The sequence below is a fragment of the Halichoerus grypus genome, chromosome 10 (assembly GCF_964656455.1).
Source record: "Halichoerus grypus chromosome 10, mHalGry1.hap1.1, whole genome shotgun sequence".
NCBI classification, from domain to species: Eukaryota; Metazoa; Chordata; class Mammalia; order Carnivora; family Phocidae; genus Halichoerus; species Halichoerus grypus.
The window spans coordinates 35,492,850-35,505,897 of NC_135721.1; the positions used below are offsets into that span (position 1 = coordinate 35,492,850).

General features: G+C 45.8%; 1 protein-coding gene and 2 pseudogenes across 24 annotated transcripts in view; 2 read left to right on the plus strand and 1 right to left on the minus strand.

Annotated features, from left to right (window-relative positions):
• Positions 1 to 13,048, plus strand: part of BCL2L11 (BCL2 like 11) — a 145,031-nt gene that overhangs the window by 88,006 nt on the left and 43,977 nt on the right. The window lies entirely within an intron of this gene.
• The window catches only part of LOC118544625 (NADH dehydrogenase [ubiquinone] 1 alpha subcomplex subunit 1 pseudogene), a 297,076-nt pseudogene that overhangs the window by 38,254 nt on the left and 245,774 nt on the right, over positions 1 to 13,048 (minus strand). For 12 of the 19 annotated variants that reach the window (XR_013441701.1, XR_013441697.1, XR_013441689.1 and 9 more), the window contains exon 3: positions 1,019 to 1,117. The exons of the other annotated variants lie outside the window; for them this stretch is intronic. The product of XR_013441701.1 is annotated as an NADH dehydrogenase [ubiquinone] 1 alpha subcomplex subunit 1 pseudogene, transcript variant X17 (transcript). The remainder of the gene's footprint in view (positions 1 to 1,018; positions 1,118 to 13,048) is intronic. 19 annotated transcript variants of the gene reach the window in all.
• On the plus strand, positions 9,197 to 9,360 carry LOC118544633 (U2 spliceosomal RNA; annotated as a pseudogene).

The window sequence follows — 13,048 nt, forward strand, 5'->3', positions numbered from 1 at the left end:
GTGTTGGGTATAGATTAAAAGGTAGAAAGGCCAAGGGTAATGGTCTTACCCCAAGGAGGAAGTGGTGAATGCCTATGCCCAAGTGGAAGCAGTGGTGGTGAACGTGGAGGGAACATGGAGTGGCTTTTCACAGAAGAGATCTGCCCTGCTCAGATTAGGTAGTGCTAGAAGAGGGAGCTTCCTGGTTTAGGCAATGGACGCATATTTGGGGGAAAGAAGATGAGTTCAGTTTGTATCTGTTGAATTCTAGACAACAAGGAGATATCCAAGTGTTGTTCTGAGTTGCCCAGAGACCGAGACCCCATAACAGCATGTACGAGGTGGTTAAGTACCTGGGTGGGTGGGACTACTCAGGGCCTGCTTATGGAGGAGGTGAGTCCTATGGCTGAAGCCCGGGTCACAGCACAAAAGAGATTGAGAAGCCCTGGTCAGAGCGGTTAGACAAAAGAGTTTCTGGAAGTAGGTGTCTACTCATGTCAGATGTTGCAAGGAAGGCAAGTAAGAAAAAGATCAGGAAGTATCTACTGCACTGGGACAAAGGAGAAAGAGTGAGTACTAGCAGCTGGTCCAGGAAGCTTGGCTGTGAGAAGTCAAGATGAGAGGGGAATGTGAGGTCAGGAGAGAGGTCGTGTCAAGATGGGAGATTTCATGTTGAGGCATGGAGGATTTCTTTAATTTGCAATATGTAGAAATACAGCCACCTTTTCCTAGGGGAGTGGCATGGTTTCTTTTTCTTGGCACGACAGCTTTGGAAGCCTGGTTGGCTCTGGAAAGTGAGTTTTCTCCCAACTGTGTGTGGAAATAGAGAGGACAGGATGAAGGGTGTTCTACCAAAAAACTCAACGGGGTTGAAGAAGGACCAGAGAGAGGAAGGAAGAATGAGCATCGTGGAGGGGGTGCTGAGAAGGGGAGGGTCCAAACAGCACACCTGGAGAGAAAGGGGGGATGAGAAAGGCCCAGGGGCAGCCAAGCCAGGCCTTGGAAGGACAGGATTGACTAGGATTCTACTTGAACTTACCTGTTTGGCCAGGTAACCTCAAATCTCAGTAAAAGCCAGTCATGCCCATTCACTTTTAGAGAGTAGAGGTCTCAATTAGGGACAGGAGGCCTTAGATCCCTGTGGGGAGAAGAGAAGAAAACAGCCAGAAGAATTAGATGTGAATGAGGGGTTGTTGGTTGGGCAGAAGAGGTTACAAGGTGCCAGGTCAAAAGTGCTTCCCTGAGCACCCTGTCAGTGCCAGGGTGGCCCAGCCCTTCTTCCCACTAACTGGGAGGAGGGTCCAGCGCATGTCATGGACTGTAACAGGCAGGAAGCTGGCAGGTGTAGGAGCCCTTGGTACTGATGCTTGCCTTACTGAGGGAGAGACCAGGAAAGGTGGAGAGGTGAAAGAAAATGGGTCAATTTACCAAATAACCAATTTGTTGAAAATCATTTTGCTAGAGAACCAATTTCCCTGATGAGTGATCCCTGGAATTCACCCAAGAGTTGTTTCAGTTAATTACTTAAAAATTTATAGCAATTTGTGTGCTTTGGTTTCCACAACACTGAAGATTTTCCCATAGATTAATTTTTCTGTTTCACTTACATCTAGCAGTTTCTTTTGGTTTACAAGTTGTCAGGTCTATTTTCACCAGACGTTTTCCTATAGATTTCTCAACCCGTCTCTGGCAAATGTCAGTTTTCTGTGGGTTTCCATATTTCAGAAGTGGGGCACTCCTTGAGTGCACTGTATGTTTTTGGTGCCAATGGATGGGTTTTCCCTCAACTGCATTTACTGTCAACTCTAATTTTAAAGACTTGTGCCTAAATTGAACTATAACTCCCGCTTTGGGATTTTGCCACTGGGGGAGTTGTCATGGATATGTGAAAATTAACATGCAGAAGAAACTTTTATCTGGCTGACTGCCAAGCCACTTTGACAAAATTGAGAAAATGCAAATTGGTGTAAAATTACACTTGAAGGACAAAACCACTTTTTTTGCAAACCAAAGGTTAAAATTTAAAAAAAAAAAAAAAAGGCTCATGCATTACCCAAACCTTTATAAGTAACTTTTGAAAAGTAGGCAGCTTCAGAAATGTGAATCCCACACCCATAAATCCAGTATAAAACGATGGAGAAACCAAAAGTAAAACTTCTGAACTAAATAAAAACCAAAGGCCAAAATGTTGAGAGATATCATTAACAGCTTTCAAAACTTCCAATGCAACACATCTTATTACACATTTTGTAAATAATTAATATAAATAAGTTTTGGGGGATTTGGAAATCTGTGGAATTGGTCACTTGGCAAATCGATTCTTAACATACTGGTTTGGGGAGTGGGTCACTCTGAGAATTGGCGCTTGGCAAACTGTCTTTCAGGACATAGCTCTGTTTCTTTTTTATTTTTTTTTTAGAGAGAGAGAGAGAGAGCATGCGTACAAGCAGGGGAAGGGGCAGAGAGAGAGAGAATCCCAAGCAGGCTCCATGCTCAGCACAGAGCGCGACACGGGGCTCGATCCCATGACCCTGAGATCATGACCTGAGCTGAAACCAAGAGTCGGTCACCTAACTGACTGAGTCTCCCAGGCACGCCATCAAATGTCTCTGTTTCTGAAGAGGGTGAGAGGGAGGCTGGTTGAGAGACTAGCTAGTTCTGAGCAGGGTTTAGAGTCTGCTGGAAAGGAAGGGAGGGAGAAAAGTAAGGTTATGCACAGAGATGGGCACGAGAGGAGTTAGTTCCAGAGGGTGGAGAGCTGAGCATTTTGCTGAGGACAGAGGGCCTGGGAGAGGGGGTGCCTGGGGCCACCGAGGAAGCAGGTCCCTGGCACCGGGGTGCGGTCCAGCTGGGGCAGGAGCCTGGAACCTCAGCCACACACCAGGGCCATTTTCTTCAGCAGTGCTCCCCATCCTGCGGAGGACCAGCTGGACTGCTCTTGGGGCTTGGGGTTTTTCTGGGCAGGTGCTTTGGGAAGACAAGGGAGAACGAGATTTAAGGAAGATGGAGAGATGCCCTGGAAATGAGAGGCCCTGAGAGGGAGCAGGGATGGTCATGAACACAGCAGGGGCCAAGGAAGAGGAGAAGACGGTGTGGCCAGGACCATGGTCCCATGCAGGGCAGGAGCAGGGCTGCTGGCAGTGAACAGGCTGGGGAGAGGAGATGGGTGAGAAAACTGGGAAAGTGGCTCAGACTCTGGAGGGGGCACGGGGTGGGGTGCAAGGACTCCCCCTCTCCCCGGGGCCGAGGGGGTTGGGGGCCTGGAGTTCAGGTTTGGGGACACGGGAGGCCGTGGCGTTGGCTGAGTCAGCCACACAGACCCTGAAGTTGCTGAGTCAAGGACATGAAAGGATAGTTAGTGCCATTCTCAGGCCCAGTTCCACTGGCTCTTCCCACTTGTACACGACACCCATACCCACCTCCGCCACCACCCGTCACCTCTGTTGCCTCCGCCACCACTACCGTGAACTCTTCTCCCACAGAGAAAAAAGGGCTTTGAAACACTCTAACCTCCCCCTGTCCCCATCCCTATGTCCTTCCTCCCTGTCTCTGCCGGATGGCAATTAACACAGTCACAACTCTGGAACCTGCTCTGTTTCTGGGCAGACACAACCATTCATCCATGAGAGAAGAATAAAATTAATCTATTCCTGGCTTTGTGCCTCCTATTCTGTCTTTCCTCCCACTCCTAGGGGACAGCCCCCCACTCCCACACACCCCCAGTTTCTTCCCAGCTTCCCCTCTCCCTGCCCCCCCGCCCCCCCCCGCAGGCGGTATCAGCCCTCTGCAGGTGACTGGGCTCGGCTGGGGAGCCTCTGACCGCAGCATCTCCCCATCCTCTCTCCTTGGAGCTCAGCCACAGCCTGGGGCGCAGCCGTGACTCCTGGGGTGGGGGACTGGAAAGCCCTATTAAAATGCTAATATGGCATCTGGAAGGGGGAAAGCATTAAGACAGCGGTGAACATTCAATCCCGAGGCTTCCTCCTGCTTTGAGCAGTCTGGGCTGTGCGTCACATGCAGAGTGACATTTTTTACCGTCCTTCGCCTGGTATGATCATTATGTGGGTTCTCCCGCTCTCCCGCCAAAAGCCAGGCACTCCCAGGACCCACCAGGCCCTGTCCAGTCTCAGAACCACCACCAAGGGGGGCCGGCTCCAGAACTGCAGGAAATTCAGCGGTTTTCAGCACCTTGAGCCCCCACCCCCCTGCCCCACATGGCCCACCCCTCCGCCCCCCACCCATCCCACTAACACTTTTCATGCCTCCGGGCCCAGCGTCCAGCCTGCGATCAAGATACACCACACCATCCCACAGCCGCTGGGGTACTGCGCCCTTCCTCTCCTGTCCACTGCCCTGAGGACATACCAGCCCTGGTTACCGCTCAAATCTAGCAAGCCAAAACTGGCTCGGGGGTGATTTTTAAAAGTGCAACATTTTGAGACTTCTACTTCTGGAAAGACAAGTAGACATACTTTTCTCTATTCTTCCCACCAAGTACAACTAAAAACCCAGGGCATTATCTAAAACATCCAGGAAGACCTTGAAAGGTATAGAGAAGAAGGCAGCCTGACTAGGACCTCTGCACCCCCAACCTCCCCCCCCAACCTGGGGGTGGTGTCACGGAAGACCAAGTGAAGAGCCGGAACTTAGGAATTCCATCCTAACAAGGTGCTGACCTTCCTCCCCGCCAGTGCAAGTGGAGACCACATCAGGGAGCTTGGCTGTCCACCCTCAGCTGAGGAACATCCAAATGATGTGAAGCAAAACGGATAGAACTGAGGAGAGAAATAGACACATTCACTGTGCTAGCCGGGTCCTTCAGTACCCCTCTCTCTGTTGCTGATGGAAAAATCAAGCAGAACATCAGCAGAGACACACAACACAGCAGCGCTACGGACCAACAGAATCTACTTGGCATTTGTAGAATACTGGACCCCAAACCAGCAGAATACACATGCTTTTTGTGCGGCCCCAGGTCAGGTAGCAAGATGAAGCCTCTCTGGGGCTATAAAACAAACCTCCACAGACGTACAAGAATCGAAATCATATAGAATGTGTTCTCTATCATGGAATCAAACTAGGAATTAATAGCAGAGATATCACAGAAAAATCTCAAACACTTAGAAACGAAAACAGTCCACTTCCAAACAATCCATGTTTCAAAGTGGAAGGCTCAAGGGAAATAGAAACGTAGCCAAATGAAAATGAAAACACATCAAAATCTGCAGATGCACGAAAGCAGCGCTGAGAGGAAAATGTATATCATTAACGCTTTCGTTAGAAAAGAAGACCGTTTTCAAATCAATAATATCAACTCTCACCTCAAGAAATGAGAAAAAGAAGAGCAAAATAATCCCAAACAAGCAGAAATAAGAAAATAAAAAGATCTGAACAAAAAGCAAGGAATAGGGTGGGTGGATGGGGTAACTGGGTGATGGGCATTAAGGAGAGCATGTGATGTAATAAGCACTGGGTGTTTTATAAGACTGATGAATCACTGACCTCTACTCTGAAACCAATAATACATTATATGTTAATTAATTGAATTTAAATTTTAAAAATAAGTAAATAAAAAAGCAATGAATATGGAAAACAAAGAGAGAGAGAGAGAATCCGTGAAACAAAAGCTGGTCCTTGAAAAGCTCAATAAAACTGACAGATTTCTAGCAAGATTCTGCAGAAGTCTGCAGTGATATCACCTGTTTCATTCCTGGGATTGGTAATTTATGTCTTCTCTCCCTTTTCTTTTGGTTCAGTTTTACTAGAGGTTTGTGTTTCTTGACTTGCACCTAAGTGTTTATTTTTTTCTTTTTCTGTGTGTGAGATTAAAAATAGCATTGTATTTTTTGGAGCACCTGGATGGCTCAGTCGGTTAAGCTTCTGCCTTCGGCTCAGGTCATGATCTCAGGATCGTAGGATCTAGCCCTGATCATCCGCATCTGCCTCGCTGCTTAGTGTGGAGTCTGCTTCTCCCTCTCCATCTGCCCCTCTCCCCCAGCTTGTGCTGTCTCTCTCTCTCTCTCTCAAATAAATAAAATCTTTTTTGAAAAAATAGCATTGTAATTTTATTTTTGGTTTCCAGTGCTCATTGCCAGTATATAGACATTCAATCGATTTTTGTTACATTAATCATGTGACTTTGCTGAACTCACTTATTAGTTCTAAGAGTTCTTTGGTAAATTCCTTGGGACTTTCTACACACACCTTTATGGAATCTACAAATAGGAACAGATTTATTTCTTCCTTTCTGATGTCTTTTATTTCCCTTTCTTGCTTTATTGCACTGTCTAGAACTTCCAGTACTATGTTAATTAGCCTCGCCTTGTTCGTGGTCTTAGGTGGAAAGCATTAAGTTTTTCATTGCTAAGTAGATGTTAGCTGTTAAGTTTTTGTGGATGGTTTTATCAAATCGAGGAAATTTCCCATTATTCCCGTTTTTTTGAGAGTTTTTGTCATGAATAGGTATTGAGTTTTGTTTCTTATCTGCATTAGTTGAAATGATCATGTGATTTTTCTTCTTTAGCTCTGTTAATATTGTAGATTACACTGATTGATTCTAGAATACTGAACCAGTCTTGCATCTGTGGAATAAAACCCACTTGGTCATGGGGTCTTATTCTTTTTTAGAGTGAATTCTATTAGCTAATGTTTCCTTAAGAATCTTTGTCTATATTCATGAGGGATATTAGACTGTAGTTTTTTGCACTTTGTCTGGTTTTAGTATCAGGATACTACTAGCTTCATAAAATGAATTAAGAAGTATACCTTCCCTTCTCTACCATTTTCTGGATGGCATTGTGTAAAACTGGCATTAATTCTTTCAACATTTGGTAGAATTCTCCAGTAAAACCCTCTGAGCTTGGAAATTTCTTTCTATTTAATTTTTAAATAATGAATTGAACTTCTTTAATAGTCATAAAGCTGGGGGGCGCCTGGGTGGCTCAGTTGGTTAAGCGACTGCCTTCGGCTCAGGTCATGATCCCGGAGTCCCGGGATCCAGTCCCGCATCGGGCTCCCTGCTCGGCAGGGAGTCTGCTTCTCCCTCTGACCTTCCTCCCTCTCATGCTCTCTCTCTCTCATTGTCTCTCTCACAAATAAATAAAAAAAAAAATCTTAAAAAAAAATAGTCATAAAGCTGTTCAAATTATCTATTTCATGTTGATGAGTTGTGGTACTTTATGTCTTGCAAGCAATTGGTCTATTTCATGTAAAGTTGCCAAACTTACATATTTAGAGTGAATCACAGTATTTTTGTGGTGATGGAATGGTACTGTATCTTGATGACAGCAATGGTTACAGGAATCCACATCTATGATAAAGTGGCATAAAACTACACACACACACACACACACACACACTACCAATATCAGTTTCCTGGTTTTCGTATTATACTGTAGGTAGGTAAGATGTCACCCACTGGGGGAAATCGTGGAGAAGAGTACATGACACGCTATCACACGAATCTGTGCTTATTTCCTCCATCTCTCCTCCATTGACTCCTTCTTCCCTTTGTCTTTTTCTTTTTAAGTTTTTATTGAGGTATAACAGGCATACAGTAAAGTGTATAATTCTTAAAAGTAGAGCTTGATGAATTTTTATATAAACATATATATTTGTGACCACCATCCTAAATGAAATATAGAACATTTCCAATAGCTCCTTTGTGTTCTCGGTCAATCCACCATCCTCTCCTGCTCCTCAGTAATCAGCATGGATTTCTTAGCCAGGTCTAGAACTTTATATAAATGGAATTGTATCGTATACCCTCTTTTGTCTGGTTTCTTTCACGCATAATGTCTGGTAGATTCATCCATGTTTTTTGTCCATCTGTAGCTCTTTATTTTTGTTGGTAGGTAGTATTCCATTGGGTGAATAGGCCATGATTTGTTTATCCATTAGAATCCTGATGCAAGTTTGAGCTTTCTCCTCTTCAGTTTTGTAAAACCCTTCAGTATCTTGTCTTCATTTTTCTTCAAGATATCTCACTTTTCTTTAAAACGGTCCAGAACAATAGGCATTCAGCCTTCCAGGGAACCTGCCCTTTCCTGAGGCAAGAGCGGCCACTGACCCACTTTCTGACATCAGAAGGTTAAGTCAGGTTATCAGTCGGAAAACACAAGGAGAGGAAGTGGAAGTGAGTATGAAGCCGTGTGTGATCACGCAGTCAGAGGCAGTGGGAGGCTCCACGGCGAGTCTCAGGGCCTGCCTTCAGAGCTGTAAGTTCCATAGGCCAGAGTCTTGGGTAATGGGGCGCAAGCAGCAGCAGATGGCCCATTGCTGGTATTCCCTGAAGCTCTGCGAGTCTCAGGCTGGAGTTGGACTCCCTGGCCTTCTGCCCGGTGCCCTGAGGCAACCAAAATGAGGGCCCAAAGAGCCAGGAGCCACAAGGTTGTTTGTCTAAGACTTAAAGGGATTATGTCATCCCTCCAGTCTTGTTTGCCTGAGGGAAGAACCTCAGGTCCCCTCCTTCGGGACCCTCAGATGGTTCTACCCCTGAGAGGAGAAGAGGAAAGAGACAGGAGGAGAAGGCAGAGTGGCTGGTCAGGCTGGAACAGCTGGGAATGGACGTCAGACCACAGTGGATGGGCAGCCACACAGGGGCCCGGCCAGGCACGGCTCAGGGAAATCCAGATGGGTAAACTGAGCTCTGTTTGAGAATGCCTTAAGGCTACAAAGCTGAATGTTTATGTGAATATAATCAAAGGAAAGGGAAAAGGTTTGGGAGAGAAACACCCGAGAAAACCCAAAGAAAGCCACAAGACCTAGACAAGAACTACCAATCTGGTAATGATGGGGTGTGCTGTAGGGTTGGTGTTTATGCCAGACAAAGCCAGTGCTTTCCCGAGATCTGGTGACAATTTGGGGCACATATAGTTAGGGGGAAGGGCAAGCCCTGGGGAGAGGTTTTGAGTCAAGAGTCCAGGGTTGAGCGTCAGCCTAGTGGTCCTCTGCTCTCTAGCCCTGGGCAGCCCTCTGTCCCTCGGGCCTGCAGAGTCTGCCTGTGAATGGCAGCTGGACCAGCCAAGTTTTGCTGGCCCTGTGGGCTCAAGAGATCTGGCTTCTCAGGCCCAGGCACTTGCTAAGGCACTGGTCAACTTCACAGCGACCTTGTCAGGACCCTGAGCCAACCCCAGTGCTTTGAGATATACCCAAACCTCTGGCAAGGTTTGCTTTGGTTTCTAAACTCTTACTACGGAAGAGAGGAAGTCACTTTAGAATCGCTTCTCGGCCTTTTGGCTAAGATCAAGTGTAGATTCAAATCCTCATAAAACCTTTCATATTACAGGGCGTTGATTTGCTTGATGATTTTGAACAATTTATTCTGAAGCGCAAAGTCAGATCTGGGAAAGAACTATTGGCTCCAGCATCTAACAAGGCTGGTTTTAGTTGCTGGAAGGGTCACTAACAGAAGGCAAATACACACACACACACACACACACACACACACACAGTGGGGCAATTCCAAGGGTTAATGTGGTAATCCAGCCTCTGAGGATCCATTTATTTATTCATTTAGTTAGTTGGTTTTATTTAAGCAATCTCTACACCCAACGTGGGACTCAAACTCACAACCCCAAGATCAAGTCATATGCTCTTCTGACTGAGCCAACCAGGCGCCCCTTGGAGGATCCTTTTGAAAGCCATGCTGTGAGGTAGTGTCACAGGGCAGATAACCACTGCAAACCTAAGGGTCAAAGGCAAAAACTCAATCACCCCAATGCTTCCATCAATGGCCGTGTGACAGGGTCTTCTTGGGATGCATCCCTCAGACTCTGAATCTCTGCATCTGAAATGATACTACTAAAGTGAGCTATTTGTGAACAAACTGTGACATAATCAAAAAGGGATCTGATTGGGGTGCCTGGCTGGCTCAGTTGGAAGAGTATGTGACTCTTGATCTCGGGGTTGTGAGCTTGAGCCCCACGTTGGGTATACAGATTACCTAAGTAAATAATTAAACTTAAAAAAAAAGGGGGGGATCTGGTGATGGCAAAGATGCTGGTGTGAGTATGGAAAAAGTATGGAAAGTATGGAAAAAGCAACATTTCCAAACTCATATATTATTTTAAATATGTATGTATCACTATATCACCAGTTAAACAGATAACTGACTCTTCTCCCCACCTTCCTAAATGTTGATCAAAATGTTGCTTAAAAAAGATCTCTGACTGGGAAAGTCATATACAGAATTAATCTTCAGATCAGCATATGCTATATTCTCTCGTCTAGAAGATGCTCAAGATTATATTAGACCCATCTGTGAAGCTCACTGGCCTCCACCTGAATAAGCTGCTACCCAGGAAGAAGATCTTACACACCAGGTGGACTGAGCCCAGCCTGCTTCTTGACCCAGACCTTGGTGCACCAGCCTTCAAGGTAGACCACTGCCCAGCCATCAGCTGCCTTGAAGTGGTCTTACAATCATGTCCCTGCAGGTCCTGTGGCGGGCACTGTGCAAGTTGCCGTGGGCAGATACTCAGATGACTTGGTGCAGGGTTCATGACCACCTGCATGCGAGGTGGGCTGTCAATCAGATGCCAAACAGGGGCCATGGGACCAGAGTGCAGATGTGTGCATGTGAGGTTGGAGTGGTAGAAGGAAGGCACACTGGCTATCCCCAAAGTGCCTGGAAACAAAGAATGGCAAAGCTGCATTTTGGTTTTCTCCTTCCTCATTGGCTACTTCTATCCATAAAGAGCTCCAAGCCCTCATACGCAGAGGGTGTTCAATGAGTGAGGAGGGCCAGGTCTCTGGCCTGGGGAGTAGCTGCCTCCAAAGTTCAGAGACCCGTGGCTTATAAAATGAAGTTTGCCTTCCAGCATTTCCTTCATCGCTGCCTTGTTGCCCCCGAAATGTGATTGACTTCATTTTGGAGGAGTGGGGAGGTAATATTCCAGCTAGGATTGTGAGAAGGGTTGTTCTCTATTTTCAAAATAAAGAACTTTAGACTCTTCACTTCCCCCAAATGAGGTTTTCCCTGCAGGCACATTTTCTGGTTCATCAGCTGCCCAAGAAGAACAGGGGGTCATCTCGAATCACATCTCATTGTTCTCCAAGATTTGGCTTCCTAGAGATAAGGAACGGGCATCTGGAAAGCAGCCTGTTAGACAAGTGAAGTTCTACTGTAACACATTCCAGGAACTCTTTGGACCCTTTGCTCTTCTGAGATGGACTCCCATTAGCAATTACTGGAAATAAGCAGGCAGTCAACAGGGCATGGCCAGGAGCATGGCATGGAGTGGAAGGTATCATAGGGTAGACCACTGGTGAGGTGCAGAAGTTAACCCAGGATCCAACTAGGCAGCAGCCATGGGCCTGATAGGATCTGAGGATTCTCCTCCAGGGGCTCCTGCCCACACAAGAGCTCCCTGCAAAGATTTGGGCATCTGTGTGTTCAGCAATGAGAGAGTCTAGCTCAAGACTTGGATTCTTGGTCTATCGGAGAAGCATGGCAACCCTAGCTGCAGAAATGAGGTAGGGAAAGCTGCAGTACAAGTCACGACAAGATTTCTGGAAACATCTCCTAGACGCTTGCTTCTGAAAAGCCATGCTCTTCTCTCAGAGCACTGCTCTTTTGAGTGTACCCCAAGAGCGGCCTGGGTAGGTCCTGTGTCTTTCTACCTATGCCAAAGTCTAGATGTCTGAGTCCACTGTGAAGGCACGCCCCTGCCCACTGCTGAGGAACTGTTTACAACAGGGCAGCGCATCCTTTCTGAAGCCAAAACTGAAACAACAAAACAACAACATAAAAACCCCTTTCTGAACCACAGCTCTGGCTTGGAGTGTAATTTTTGAGAATATACTTCTCCATTCCTTGAATGGTTACGTTTGTCTTTATGGTCCTGCTATTTATATGTTCTGAGAACTCTCTGGAAATCCCTTTTCCAAGAAATGAACTAGCTCTTCGGTGACCATGTTTACTGGATCTCCTATTTCAGTCATATCTGCAGGGGCTGGCAGGTTGGGGCGCTTCCAGCATGTCAGGGTTTCTGAAGAGTCTTGTGAACTGATGTGCCTTGTTAGCACACCCCAGCCTCATGGACCCCTCACATAAAACCTCGAAACTTGGCCCAATCCCTTACTCTTTGATATTTTCTGCCCTTTCCCCCGGGGCCACAGGTGTGGTCTGTGAATGAGTTGTTGGGAGGATGAAGATAACGTGTGATCACATGTGATGGGATCAATAGATGGTAGCAGGTATTGGTGACGATGTCATTGGTGATGATGTCATTGGTGATGATGTCATTGTGATTGCCGTTATTGCCACCGTTGCCTCTGCTAGTAAGCCTTAAAGATCTTTGGGAAATAGTTCCTGGGCTACTAACTGTAATTCCCAACTAAAGTCTTTACTGAGCCAAAGTAATGTTAGGTCTAAATCTTTCAGGCACTGGGTCTGACTCTAGGGATTTTGAATGCTGCACATCATTGTTAGCAAAGGCTGTACTCTTCCCATGTGTGAATGCACGTATATATGTACACCAAGCCTCCTACAGAGAATGACGAAGACCTGATCCTGCAGCTCCAGTTACAGAAAACAGGGTGAAAATTTTTAGTTTCTCTTTTTAAGGCTCCCACCCTCAGCTTAGCCACCATTTGACTCCCAAGAAATGTCAGAGTTTGAAAATAATACACCCACACACACGCTGTGGTGTTTAGGTTTTAGTCTGAATAATATCTTTAAAAACAAAAAGTTAAAGTGCTCAGGATTCTATTTGGGGTGAATCTTTAATTCAAAAAATAATATAAACAATTCTTCTTACTAAGAACTTTAAAATCAAGAACTTCCTCGTAAGTATTAAGTGGCCCTTTTTTTTCTTTTATTCTTCAGGTTGGGTTTTTCAGTTTAGATTTGAGAGTTAAAATAACCCAGAAGTGATCATGCCTTCAAAAACAATGATGAGAACTTTATTTAGCACCCAAAGAAATGTCATATCATGAAGCTGATCTAGGACCCAAGTCATTAAATGATTTAGGACTTAATTGACTCTAAATTGCTGAGGTCCAGAAATGTGGGATTGGCTATGTCTCTGAAACTTTCTGGATATGTTATTATCAGATACTGCCTTCT